The 10,360-nt window shown below is 30.7% G+C and overlaps 1 protein-coding gene across 3 annotated transcripts in view; it reads right to left on the reverse strand.

Moving 5' to 3' along the window:
- The window catches only part of LOC149798698 (kelch repeat and BTB domain-containing protein 2-like), a 62,173-nt gene that overhangs the window by 39,470 nt on the left and 12,343 nt on the right, over nucleotides 1-10,360 (reverse strand). Inside the window, exon 1 of one of the 3 annotated variants that reach the window (XM_089957541.1) lies at nucleotides 993-1,169. The exons of the other annotated variants lie outside the window; for them this stretch is intronic. The gene's annotated coding sequence lies outside the window, so the exon portion shown is untranslated. Of the gene's footprint in view, nucleotides 1-992; nucleotides 1,170-10,360 lie in introns of those variants that run through there. 3 annotated transcript variants of the gene reach the window in all.

Genomic DNA, 10,360 nt, shown 5'->3' on the forward strand with positions numbered 1-10,360 from the left:
ATAATAGATTTCAATCACATTAGCAGCCACCTTGAACAAGAACAACGCGAAGGTCTTATTGCATATTAGATACTATCTCAGACGAGCAGACTGCTTGAAATAATCAGAACAATATTACAAGCACCTGCTATTATCACCGTCTGCGATTCATCTAGCACTTGGTGCTACATCTGCTTCAAGCATGGACGCTTTCTTAAATCAATTTCTTCTGATTATTTATGATTTGGAATGGCAGTGCAAACCATATTTAGAAAAGTCGGACCTAGAATTCAAAATAAGAAGACCGTGTGTAAATACGCTTACATCATGCATAAAAAGTTCTAAATTAAATCATGACTTGCTTGGGTAGCGCTAAATTCAACATTGTGGATTTCGTTCAAGAATCCGGAAAATTAGACAACATAATGGTCGAACTAGGCCCAGTGGACATTGGCAAATACTGGAAAATTTATGCATAGAAATCTCGGCACCATATCTTTCAAAACAAAAGCGTTGACACTGAAAGTGGACTAAGTGAGATATAAAAATACAATGCTGTCATACGAAAATAAAAAGCTCGTTTTGGGCTAAACGTTGGTGCCATCTACTCTGGCCTTGACAACGATATATAATGCTTTCTTGGCACCATTTTTCTGGTATTTTCCTAGTGTTATGTCGATCTCTGCGTAAAATTAAATTGGTGCAATGTTTTTCGATGGCTGATAAATTAGTCTGAGGGCGTCCTTGGCAAACTTGTATGAGCTATTTAACGATCTGATATCATGTACCATACAGTTCTGTATTACAGGCTGTTAGAAAATGTAATTTAGCGACGTGAGAGCTCTTGTATGCTGACATTATTGTGCAGAAGTAAAAATGATCCATTATTATATTTTTTCTCTGACTCGAATTCAATCTGTCATACTTTTGATATGACGCGCTTGGTTGTTTTGTCATGACTGGCGCCCTAGGATGCATTTTTACATGATATTTGACATTTTCTACTAGCTTACCTTCAGGATACTTTTTAGCAATGTCATATTTCGTAGTTGCAATGCAATCCGGCGGGTCTTGAACGCTTGTAATAACGTAGTCGTATTCCATATACAAATCATTCTTGAGGAACAGTGATAATTCCGCTTTAAAAAAGATTCGCCTAAGTCAACAAAGTCATCGTAATCGCAAAAAAGACCCATGATATTGATTGTGAAAAGATATTCTCGCGGAAGCTGTGGTCGCCACTGCGGAATATTTTATCGGACTCCGGATAAAATCCAGTTGATACTGCGAGAACTTGTGTGTCTACAAGATTACCGTGTGCTGATATGACAGCAACCTCATGGCCAGATAGTACTTGCGGTAAATAGTAATAAGGCAGCTTGCTTACGCCTCTGACATAAGGACACTTGAATTCTTGATGCAAAACTGTATTGCCGTCTACTAGGTAGTTCTCTGGGCTATATCACGAGCCGTTTATACTTCTAATGCAGATATCATTTCCTAATACCTTTTCGCAATACTAATCCCAATATAATTTCTGAACACGGGCTCCAGTAATGTCCCCCTGGGCAAGGCAAAGTTATATAATCTTTCTGCATGCCAACTTTTTATTCTAGCTATGTCTGCAGGCGATGCAAAAAGGCAGATTCCATGAACTGTGCCCAACTCAGATCCACCTTTTGTAGTTGGCTTAATAGAATAAAACTCTGCTGACTTCCCTTTTCCGCTTATGTGGTCTCACAAAATTCTCTAAGATAACGTTCAAGTCCATCGTTTATATTCAGTAATTTCTTCAATATACGATTAAATGATCATGTTTGGGTATTTATCGATCATGTTTGGGTATTTATCGATCATGTTTGGGTATTTATCGATGTGTAAATTTTGCTTAATCGCCCACAAAATAAACCATGTCCGAAGGACTTGAACTTACCTTTGTTAGTGATTAGGTAACATTCACGCTTGCATATGAAATGTGTTGTTTTAGCATTCGTTTTTCCTGGTTTCTACGCATTTCGATCTTTCAAAAGCAAAATCTGGTCCATTTAAAGTGAGATCGCTTGCTCGTCACGTGACCCTACCCTTTGTTAATTACTGGTGGAACTTATTGTCGAAGACAAATAAAATAATTTTTGAAGAATGGTTTGTAAAGCCCGTTATATGCTTTCATTAGTAAAAGAAGTGAGTAAGGGCTGTGCAGTTGCATTGTTTTAACTTCTAATGGGAGAATTTAATTTAGGGTTATAAATTTTGTTCGGAAATCATCGGGTCGGTGGGTGGGGGCGTGTTGCTATTATTATGGTTTAAGTCGTTCTTAAATATAAAACTTCACATAAAATGACACGGAAACACTCTTTTGGGGTTCTTGAGGACTCACTCAGAAACATTCTGGATTATATCATTGTGTACATGAAGACGTTCAAGACCTTGGTACATATGGTCATTTAAGATTAATGGAATTCGTTCGGAACATTATATTCATTAGGACTTGTGATAGAACTTTTAGAATTAGTTGGGTTTAATTCACAATACAGTAAGTGTTCTTTGAATTTTCATTTTGTATTCCTTGCAAAATAAATGATTTTGATTGTGCTAAACTCGAGGGTTTTTATTCTTAAAGTTACATTCAAGAACATAGAGTCATAGTAGTAGTATAAAAATGGATGTTCTGGACTAACTTGCGTTGTTATTGTAAGAGTGCAGATGCTGTTATGAACAAACACAATTCATTTTTTTCCTGATGATAATTCAGGACCCCGATGCAAATATTATCTCGAGGAAAATAATCATAGTCTCAGATCATACCGAAAACGCGTCTCGGCCCTTATAAAACCTGGCAAGTGAGCTTTAACTCTTCTTTCTCTGTGTATATATATATATATATATATATATATATATATATATATATATATATATATATATATATATATATAAATGCGTCGTTGACACTACTTTTAATTGTCCTCTTGTCATTGTCATGAATGCATCTATAACATCAACTGGAAATAAAATTACACAGAGATTCACTTTGTCTTCTCTGCCTCGCCAAATATATCTCCGCCATGCTGTAGGAGTTCCAAAGCACACAGCACATTACTTTACAAAACCTGACTGGCACATCACGCTGCATCTTTATTCTTTTACTCACAAACATTCTAAAAGTAACTTCACATTTGTAAAAGACCTGAAAGTATCGATGTACGTTAATTTGACTTCTTGTGCTAGTCGTAATGAAATTTTGGAGTTAATTGAAATGTTTACTCAATAATCAATGGCATAAACCAGTCTATAAACTACATTGCTTACTTTTGTCCCTGTAATATAACATTCATTATTTACAAAATGTAATGTTTTCCTGTTATTTGAACCCTTCATTTTATCTTTATCCATTTTCCCCAATTTCCGCATAAATTTTGACCCCATCATACTTCATTTAAGACGTGTTGTTAAATATAAATATTTAAAGTAATTATTAAGAAATATATTTAAAGCAATTATTGAGAAATATATTTAAAGTAATTATTAAGTAATATATTTTAGTAATTGTTAAGTAATATATTTAATGTAATTATTAAGTAATATATTTAAAGTAATTATTAAATGATATATTTAAAGTAATTATTAAGAAATATATTTAAAGTAATTATCAAGAAATAAATTTAAATTAAACATTAAGTAATATATTTAAAGTAATTTTTTAATTTTATTTCGAAATGCGAAAGAGAGACAGAAACGGAAAAAGAAAACATCACCCTGTCACAAAACCAACTTTCGCAATCCTAAATCTCCTCTGTAGGTATTATAGCGAACCTCTTACATAAGGTGGCACTCTAGAGTTTCGTATTTTGCATAGGGGTTAGAATTTTAAAGAAAAAGTATTTCCCCGGGTGTCCTCACTGGTTACACTTGCTGTTTAAGAAAGACCTTGTATATTTTAGATATTGTTCAAAGAACCTTTAATTCCCTTTATTTTGGTGTATGATTGATGGGCGTAATATGGATTATAGAGTATACAGATTGGCCTTACTCCACATGTGCACCTTTCAAAAAACTGCTAGCTCCACTTTGTCATTTTCACTTTCTGAACTTCAAAGGTAAATTGTATAAAAAAAATAGAGCCGAGAATATTTTTTTCTCCATTTTATATATTTGGTAATTCATCCATTGCACTTTCAGAAGCTTATATTGTCTAGTAGGGCAAAATTTCAATTTCCCGATTTTAATAGGTGCTAAAGATAGTGTACTTATTCAGGCTGATTTTTTTAGCACAAGGGAGCAGTCATTTTCGTTAGCAGTTTTCTTAGATCATGTACAATTTCCATAAGTACAATATACAAAGAACTGTCAGCCACATTACATCAAAGTAGCATAGCGGTATACCAACATTCTCTCTACTGTGCATGTTTCAAATGCAAACAACTTCACCTTATTTACACCCCTAAAAGGTTATGGGTATCCTTGAATTCCCATAATGGTCCTTTGATCTCAAAAGCAACGCTGATTCATATCAACAGGAATTACACATCAGTTCAGAATGGGATTCATAACCAATCCTGTTGTATTTTAAGTCACAGCAGTGAACTAACACAGAAAATGATTACAGCCCATGATAAAAAAAACACGTTTGTCTTGGGCGGAGTGCAAATTGAGTCAGTACCTTTTGAATGAGTAATATCAACATTATTTATCATGGATTTAACAAACAAGAAAGGAAACGCCACAGATCTATCCTTTTCATTTTATTAAATCATTCGTATTTATTAGCATTAAATTTGTATCAACAGTTTTTGGACTATTACTTCCTAAGAATATATACTTTACATGTACGTATTTACTTCTTGCAATTTCTCATTAATATATATATATATATATATATATATATATATATATATATATATATATATATATATATATATATATATATATATATATATATATATATCGCTTCTATTGTTTCCGTATCTTCCACTTTCAATTTTCATATTATGAGAAGACACCGTAAATCCTTGGAAAGTTTCTCAACTTTTAGAATTGGAAATACTCTTTGGGGCCGAATTCATTTGTGTTATATTTGTTTGAAAGTAGGAAAATATCACAGAAAAAGTCTCAATATAAAAATATGGATTTATTAAACTGGTGTATTGCAGTTTTCAATTAAAAAAAATAGGAAAATAAAAACTATCTTATGACAAAATTTACAAAAATTATTGCACTAGGAAAAATTATTTTATTCTTTGCAGTAATTTGGGTAGCATGATCACATTCCGGTTGATAATAGCAGAAACTTTAAAATGAAATTAATAAAAAATTTGAAAAAGTAATAATAAAAAGAATAACAATACTAATTCATAGAAGTAATTTTATAATGAAAACAATTACTTGCCATATATTAACTCTCATATTAATAGTTTTTCATTAACAGAATAATATTTATCGTACAGTTAATGAAAGTATTGTCAAAAAATATTTTGTTTTGTCACGAACCAACTATTTAAGTACTTTGACATTTAGGATGTTTGTTACTATTGATGATATTATATGCAAGATTACATGTCAACAATATATTATTATTTCAAATTCTCTTATTAAAATTATTATTATTACTAATTTGACTTGTACCTATGACTTTATTTCCCTTAACCGTTTTATACAGAGATAGTTTATCCTTATTCTATAATTTATTGCTCAAGTCTAATAGACAAGTATCTGCGACCATTTATTCAAATATTGCAATAAATTTGGATTAATTTACAGAATCGGGAAACATCCAAACTTCTCGAAATCCAAATCTGTTTGATATATCTTTTAGGTGTGTAATACAATTAATACTAATATTTGATTCACTTATATGAGGAAGGAAATGAGAATATATGGGGAAACTGCAATATGTCATAAAGGTGCTATTTTAGTCCATTAATACAAAATGAAAATTTAATGTCTGCATTTAATACTTATACACCATTAGAATTAGTACGTTTCTGTATTTTTAAAACAAATTTTAAATAAAGAAAATAAATATTATTCATATGACATTTATCAAAGTAGTAGCACGTGAAATATCTATCCTTATCCTTTCGAAATCATTATTTGTTATTGGTACAAAATACTAAAGATATGAAAATGTTCGTTTTTTTCTTCTTCAAACTTCACTGCGCTTTCTATGACTTGAGACCGTATGGTATGACACTATTTTAAAGAAACATAATTACCGTTTCTAAATTCCAGATACTGACCGCAAAGACAGAAATAAATGTGGATAAATATCCATCTGCAATAAAGTCGGATCTATTTATCAGCTCATTATGAAAATGTGTGGCTATATATTCAAAGGTTATGAAAATATCAATTATAGTTTGTATTGAAAATGAAATAAAATAAATATTATTCCGAGATTTGATTGAAAATTAAAGACGATGTCACATATATATCCTTCTGCTATATAAATATAAATCATTTCTTTCTTGGCCAAACATGAAAGATTCCAAAGCATTATTTAAGTTAATCATGATCAAAGATTGAAATTCGGGAGCGGGAAGAGGGACTGATGTGTCAATGGGTGTCTATATATTAAAAATTATTATTATATTAACTACAAAATTAGTTCTTCATCTAATTTTGTTCCATTAATTTTACGGAAAATAAATTCAACCAAACTATTGCCAAACATCGTAGCATGCTCTACAGATATATCTTCATCATTTCTAAATATTTTATGTCATTGGTTTAGCTTTAAAAAGAAAGTAGAGACTTTCAGAGGTTGTAAGGTTTGAATATGGGTTCATATATGATAGAAAAATTAAAATTTGAAGTATATATTCAGAAATTGTGAAAAGTACGAATATTACTTTCTTTGACAATTTGTATAACTTTTAAATACAATAGTATTCATTATAAATTTGTCAAGATACGCAGATCAATCTGTAATTTTATATTGGCCGAATCATTTCTCTTTGCTCTCTTTATCTTGCGGCAGGTCGGTCTAGATATTTTCAATAAAAAATTACAAATTTTGAAACTGCTGGCAATAAAGAAGGAACTAAATACGTTGAAACTGTCACATGTTGCAGTGTAGCTATTTAAATTAATGCGTGAGAAATGGTTGAAACGTGGGTGTCTATATGCATGTATATGAACATTAAAATGGCTCGGTTTTAAAATTATTTAAAACTTTTAATGATAAAATAATTGCGATCAATAAAAATTAGCCAAACAGGCTAGCACACCTCATAGATATATCATTCTGCATTATATATCATTATTTGTGTATTGGTCAAACGTTAAGGATTCAATTACCTTGTCTAAAATTAGATGGGCTGCCTATGTCTTGCAACAACATTGATTTATTTTAAATATAATTACTAAATCCAATTACTGGCAAAAAAAGAGAAAGAAATATCCAGATGCTATTTAGAAACTATTCACGTTTTAAGATTATTTTTTTTAAAAATGTATTAACCTCGGATTATAAAAAAGGTTACTTTAAAGAAAGTGAATATTATGTATAAAACATTTGCGTCAGAGAGTAGCCCGAACTACAGATCTATCCTTCTGCTTTGTAAATCATTGTTGTATTGGTCAAACATTACGAATACCAAGTCCTTTCAAAAATTATCCTGGCTGTCAATAACTTGCAGCAAATCGGCACAAACACATTTTTAAATCAAATAACTAGCAACAAGGTAAAAAGTGGAGACACACCTAGATGTTATCAAATAACCATTTCAGTCAATATATCATCAAACATTTTACATTTGATAAGTGAAGATGACGAGCTGGGGTGGAAGAAGGGCCTATAATGTAAAATTATGAAATTTACAATTATTTCTCCATATAAATAATTTTTTATAAATATTTATTAAACATACAAAATAGGCAAAATGAAGTAGCTCGCAACATACGTACATTTTTGTTTTCTAAATCTCTTTATCCTTCAGTCTAATTTTAAACATGCTAATACCTTTTTCAATATTTTTGGGGGAGGGGTATGGGTATGGATTGGGGCAGTTCTGCAAAAATACATATATAATTTTTTAACTAAATTTATTGTCAATAAAGAAAGGAATAAAAATGTGGGAACCATGGACGTTGTAATGTTGTCATTTAAGTTAATGCATGATACAAAAGAAAAATTGAATTTTGGGGAATATATTCAGAAATTATGAAAATTACAAGTTGTGTTTTGTTCAAGTTATTTATTAATTTTGAATATAAAAGTATTATTCATTAAAATTTGCCAAGCTAATTATCTTATGCCACGAATCTGTTTGCATTACAAAACACGGTTTTCTTTGTCAAACTCTCAATATGCCAGTTCGGATTGAATAGATTTTAAAAATAATGTCAAAAATGTTAAAGTTGATTTACTGCAAGAAGACAAGTTGTAGAGAACTTCCAGATGTGATAAGGTAGCTATTTAAATTAATACATGACAAAAAGGTTTAAATTCGGGCGTCTAGACTGAGAAACTATTAAAGTTAAAATAAGTTCTTAATTTAATTTTTTTAAATCAAGTAAATAATATTCATCAAACATTTCCAAAAAGACTAGTCCATGCCACATACATAACGTTCTGTTTTCGAAATATATGGGCTCTCTGTGACTTGCGACAGCTTGGTATGAATACATTTTAAAATAACGATAATTTTAGTTTCGTATCCAGCTGCTGGCAACAAAAAAAAGTAACTGTGAGGACATTTTCATGTCAAAAACTAAATGCATGTTCCCAAAAAGGATGAATTCTCTTTGGGGGGTTAGGGGTCGAGGTTTACTATATTACAAAATTATGAAATTAAGATTAGTTCTTCATGAAATTATTTTAATATAAACTTTGCATAAAAAAAATTATTCGTAAAAGTTTAAATAAATAAAAATAGACATTACACGTCAAAAATTTGCTAAGGAATTCTACGGCATTTTTTGTTACTGCTTAAATGTGAAACATTCGATGCCCTTTTTAACTTTATTAATGGACTTAAAAATAATCATTATTATTTTAAAAATCCAATGAACTGCCAACAAAGTAAGGAGGAAATGTGAGGAAACTACCAGAATGTATAATGTAGCTACTTAACTTATTATACAAGTAAAATACGGGGCGTTGGGGGTATATTCAAGTATTAAGAAAATAAAAACTACCTTTTTATTGAAAATGTCAATACATGATAACCAAATAAAACAAATATCATATATCAAAGTATTGATTAATATGTTTTTAAAATTATTTTAAAAAATATAAAATAAAAGCATTGGCAGCGAAGAAGGGAGCAAATGTGGAAAAACTTATGTCTGCTGCAAAGCATTGTAGCTATTTATGTTAAGAGACTTTTTGAAGATTAAATTTTGGGATAGATAATAAAATATCAATAAAGATTCGCGTAGTTTTTATTCAATTTTGTATTTAATAAAATTGAACAAATAACAGCAATCGTGCCAAAGCCTTTTCGAAAATTCTAGGTGGAAAGAAATCCAGTGGACGATATATATGCCGATATTAAGACCGCCCCAGGCTTTAATATTCTGTCTGTTAATTATTCGAACATTGCAATATTAGGGAATAATATTTTTCAGGCAGGACGACTACATAGAATTTTTTTCAGTCTGGCCTACATAGAATAACTTGTGACAATAATGTGTTACATGTCCTCTAGAAACCAACGAGATTGGAATGAAAGGGCTTTATGTTATCAAGCCCTTGTACAATAACCCATTAAGCAAACTTAAATCTATCTTTGTTATATGATGAGTAATGTGATAAAATCAAGGTCAGGAAATAGGTCAGCATTTGATACAAAGTTTCTATTATTAGTGTTTACGAAACAACAGTCAGATCAAACTAATTTCTGGAAAATGTCAAATCCAGTAAATAGAGTAACAATACAATAGCATGTAATGTAATTAAAAAATGTAAAACTAACAAACAAATAATTAAATAAAATAAAATATAAAATAAATCATATATTAATAACAACATAAGAAGACTGTGTGTAAATACGCTTACATCATGCATAAAAAATTCTAAATTAAATTATGACTTGCTTGGGTAGCGCTAAATCAAACATTGCGGATTTCGTTCAAGAATTGGGAATATTAGACAACATAATGGTCGAACTAGGCCCAGTGGACACTGGCAAATACTGGAAAGATTATGCATAGAAATCTCGGCACCATAGCTTTCAGAACGAAAGCGTTGACACTGAAGGTGGACTAAGTGAGATATAAAAATACAATGCAATGCTGTCATAAGAAAATAAAAAGCTTGTTTTGGGCTAAACGTTGGTGCCGTCTACTCTGGCCTTGACAACAATATATAATGCTTTCTTGGTACCAATTTTCTAGTATTTTCCTAGTGTTATGGTGATCTCTGCGTAAAATTAAATTCGTG

The sequence above is a fragment of the Sinohyriopsis cumingii genome, chromosome 5, assembly GCF_028554795.1.
Source record: "Sinohyriopsis cumingii isolate HCF-2022 chromosome 5, ASM2855479v2, whole genome shotgun sequence".
NCBI classification, from domain to species: Eukaryota; Metazoa; Mollusca; class Bivalvia; order Unionida; family Unionidae; genus Sinohyriopsis; species Sinohyriopsis cumingii.